The 4,691-nt window shown below is 52.0% G+C and overlaps 1 pseudogene; it reads left to right on the top strand.

Moving 5' to 3' along the window:
* Window positions 1–2,525: 2,525 nt before the first annotated feature.
* Window positions 2,526–4,456, top strand: LOC144327087 (uncharacterized; annotated as a pseudogene).
* The last annotated feature ends 235 nt before the right edge of the window (window positions 4,457–4,691 follow it).

Genomic DNA, 4,691 nt, shown 5'->3' with positions numbered 1-4,691 from the left:
ATCCTGACATCTGAAGCCCAAACGGTGTTTCTAAAGCTTTTATTTTGAAGAAAAAGCAGCTGTGATGTCCAAACCACGGGGGGGGGGGGGCTCTAGTGCTTGTGCGTTTCCCACCGGTATCTGTCTGTCTGCTGAAAGAACAGGATGCTGGATTGGATGTGCCCTTGGTTTGATCCAGCAGGCTCCTCTTGTGTCCTGGGTTCAAATTCTAGACTAGCCTTGCCCAGGCGGATATGGGGTCTACACTAAGGTTACCAGACATCCCCATTTCCCAGGGACAGTCCCCGGATTTACGAATCAGTCCCCTGACAAAATCCATCTATTTAATAGGAAGTTGGAAAGTGTCCCCGGATTCATTGAAAAAAATCTGGTAACCTTAGTCTATACCTTGATCAAGGCTAGAGCATATGCTTTGAATGCAGAAAGTTCCACAGGCTGCTGCACAGGCTCTCCAATTAAAAGGATTCCAGATTGCTGGACTGAAAAAGATTGTTTGCCTTAGACCCTGAAGAGCCATTGCCTGTCAGGATAAATAGTTCAATGGTCTTGCACAGCATGAGGCAACTTTATATGCATGCAACAGGTACCACCTGAGCTGTATATTCACAGCGTGAACATCTATCTCAACAAAGACAAATTGTCAAGTGTGTGGAAAACCTCTTGAATGCATCCTTTTCAAAGCTGCTGCCTGTTTATTGTCTCAAGACCCTGTGACTGGCGACCCATTCCCCTTCCCTTGGCCCTGCATCTAAAGGAGTGACAGAAAAATGACTGGTAGCTATGGAGAGAGACAGTCCCCCACCCCATGGCTGACACTGCTTTTCTCCATAATGGTTCCAGCTCTCCATTATATTCTAGGTTTCCCTCGTGGCTTTCAGACATCTCTCCAAAATTTAATCCAAATGCATTTTTAGGAGACATCATTATTTCATTACACACACACACCACCTTTCCTCCAAGCATCTCAAGACAGTGATCTAGTTCTTCCTCCCCATCATTTCATCTCCACAACAACCTTGTTTGGACTGAGAAACAGTGACTGGACTCAAAGACACCCTCTGTTTATGGTGCCAATACGAAGGGTGCAGGGTGCTCACCAATTTTACTTTTTGAAATATGGCAACCCTATGCTGGTCCCACGATGGCAGTCTTGGTGGCACAAACTCTCTCATTGAGGAGCTGGGCTTTGGAGGTGCTGTGCAGCCCATATAGACCGCTCCTGCTCACTGATGGGGGTGGGCGGGAATGTCACCTCGATATTCTTCTGACACTTCCAAACTCAGACTTGATTCTCCTGACATTTAAAAGATGGAGTTCAGCATCAGTTCAGCAGTGCGGCTGTCACTGAGTCCGTCTCACGTGAGGCATGAACCACAGCCGTTTGGATTCTGCTGTCACCTACCTGCCACCTTTTCAAGCAGACATGGGAGATGATGATTCTCCTTCTTAGGCTGAATCTGGAGAATTTAGAAAGCAGCCTCCTCCATGGAAGGGGGATGCTGAGCTCTCTTCCGAGCGTGGCTTCATATTCCAAGAGAAGGAAACTCCAGGCACCCACTCTGGCACATGCATTGGGTGAGGCCAGGGGAGAGGGGAGAGGGCTTCCAAATCCACCACCCACCCTGTAGTCCTCTTCTCATGGTGTCCCATCATCTGATGGTGGGAAAATGCAGATTTACCTTAGTGAATTTCAAACTTGACCTAATGCCGAGGACCCCGCTACTCTTCCCTTTGTCATAAGTTCACAAGAAGAGCTCTTCTGGTTCAGGCCAAAGGCTCATCTAGTGAAGCATCTTCTTCTCACAGTGGCCAACCAGATGGTGGGAGGAAGCCCACAAGCAGGGCATCATCAGTGGTCACTCGCTACAACAGCTAGGCTCTACCTCCACTGACAGAGGCCATGTGCTTTGGAATCAGGTGACAGGAAGAGCTCTTACACTCAGGTTCTGCTTGTGGGATTCCCCTTGGCATCTGGTTGGCCACTGTAAGAGCTTACTGGCCGGGGCTAATGGAAGCTGGAGTCCAACAACATCTGGAAGGCACCAAGTAGGGGAAAGGCTGGTTAGGCAGTTCTGAGCTTTAAAAGGCCCATGACCAGACTCAGCCTGTTATGTACTGAGCTGAATCCTAGAACAATAGGATCCAGAATGCAGGAGTTTGATTGGTCCGCAGGAGCCACCCAATCCAGCTCCAGGTGGAAGTGAATCAGTGGCCTGATTGGCCTGCAGGAGCAGCCAATCAGGTTTCTGGAGGAGGTGAATCCGCAACCTGATTGGCCTACAGGAGCAGCCCGGAATTAACCAATCACACGGGACCCATTGTGTAAATAGACGTTTTGGGGAAAGTTTCATTCATTGCTGCTATGAGCTGAATAAAGTGCATGAAATACACTTGACTCCAAGTATATTTCACTGGTGACGAAGGTGGGATCCCGCTGAGCTGACTGCCACGCACAGCACCGCCTGCCATACTGCTACATCACACTGTGCATCCAGGCTTCAGCTCTGGGACCCTAGGAAGTCAGAATGGCAACTGACAGCAGCTTCTCACCATTCAACCCAGCATCAGGAGACTGGGAAGGGTACGTCTCCTGTTTCACCTTCCTCCTAGAAGCTAAAGAGGTCACCAACGATGCCAAGAAGAGGGCGACATTCTTCAGCGTCTGCGGAGAGGAGATGTTCAAAATCGCCCGGGCTCTCCTTGCATCTGAAAACGTCACTACTGTTTCTTACAAAAGGGCACTTCTTGCCGCAGCCCTGAGTGTTAGCTTGCCGAAATGCCTTCTATGCAAAGCGGCAAGCCCCCAGGGAAACCATAACTGGGTTTGTGACCTCCCTCCGCCAAGCCGCCCGGCTCTGCAACTTCTCAGAGTTGGAGAACATGCTTTGTGACCACCTCATCGGTGGCCTGAAGGACAAGAAGCTGCAACAATGCCTCTACACCAAGAAGGACCTAACATTCCAGGTTGCTCTGGAGGAGGCCCTGGCAACCGAAGCTGCTGAGAGGTCGGTGCAAGAGGCACGGCCGAGCCTGCCATCCCAACTGAGGGTCCACCACAAAGACCTCACTGACAACTCAGAATCTGACAGGGAGGAGGTGCACTGAGTACAGCAGCGCACTCAAGCAGCACACACACCACTTCTGCCTCGGCCAGAAGGAGGGAACTGCACAAGCTGCGGGGAGAGCCACAAGAGGAGGACCTGCCGTTTCCACAATGCAGAGTGCAGGCAGTGCAGAAAATCGGGACACATCGCCTGGGTGTGTCTGGCTCAGCCCGCCCTACGGCAGGCATCAGATGACCGACCCAAGAGCCCCAGGGCCCGGGGCCCAACACACCAAGGCAACTCAACAGAGATCACGGACTGCCAGGTATACCACTTGCCCATTCCAACACAGAGAAAATTTACAGAGGTACAGATAGTGCTCTGGTTCGCCAGAACTTAGTCATGCTGGCCACATGACCCAGAAGCTGTACACCGGCTCCCTTGGCCAATAAAGCGAGATGAGCGCCGCAACCCCAGAGTCAGCCACGACTGGACCTAATGGTCAGGGGTCCCTTTACCTTTTTACAGATAGAGGGGGGCCCATGCCACATGGAGCTTGACACGGGTTCAACTCTATCCATAATCTCGGCAAGGACCTTAAGGAAACTGTGCCCTAGTGGGGTTCCCAAACTCAGGCTAGCCCCATTCACCCTTCGGGACTTCCAGAAACATAAGGTCCCCACAACGGGGATGGGAACCTTCAGGGTGCAATATTGAGGGTGGAAGCGGCAATTGGACTTGCTTGTGGTCAAGGGCCCCTACATTAGCTTACTGGGGTTGGCATGGTTTGGACCACTGGGGCTAGCCGTTATCGGGGTGAACCGCACTATCTTACTAGTGGACATGGACGCCATATGCAAAGAGTTTCTGGGGGTTTTCGATGGGGCATTGGGACGATATACGCCTCCCCCATTGCCCTACAGCTAGACCCCACCATACAACCCGTCAGGCTCAAGGCCCGCCGGGACCCGTTCGCCCTGAAACCCCGCATAAAAGAGGAATTGCACTGGCTCGTGGAGCAAGGAGTGCTGGAGTCAGCGACTAATGCCCCCGGGAAACCCTGATTGTCACACCCATCAAGTCTAATGGTTCGGTCCGCATCTGCACAGACTACAGATGTACCATAAACAAGGCCCTCATGGCCCATGCATACGCAGTGCCAGTGGTCAGCCATGTCCTCACCACCCTGGCTGGGTCAATTCTTTTTGGCAAGCTGGACTTGGCCCAAGCCTATCAGCAGTTGCCGGTGGAGGCAACAGCAGAGGCACAGACAATTGTGATGCACAGAGGAGCGTTCAGGGTAAAGCGGCTGCAATTCGGCGTCAGTGTGGCGCCAGGCATATTCCAGAATCTAATGGACTCTCTCCTTAAAGGGATTCCTGGCATCACCCCCTTCTTCGATGATGTGTTGATCACTGGGCCCACGCCAGAGGAGTTCAAGGACCGCCTCCGCATTGTCCTGCACCATTTCCAGATGGCGGGCCGAGTATATTTTACAGCCCAAAGTAGGTTCCTATCTCCATATGTCCCCAAGCCTCGGGGGGGGGGGTCTTGGAGGCATGCGTGTGCAAAACGTGTGAGAACTGTGGCGGGGGGGGGGGACTTCAATGTCCTCTCTAGGTTGTTGTACCTTACAAAGCAAACATT

Source organism: Podarcis muralis, chromosome 2 (genome assembly GCF_964188315.1).
Source record: "Podarcis muralis chromosome 2, rPodMur119.hap1.1, whole genome shotgun sequence".
NCBI classification, from domain to species: domain Eukaryota; kingdom Metazoa; phylum Chordata; class Lepidosauria; order Squamata; family Lacertidae; genus Podarcis; species Podarcis muralis.
Note: the sequence above shows the minus strand (reverse complement) of the source record. Positions and strands in the feature narration are given on the sequence as shown.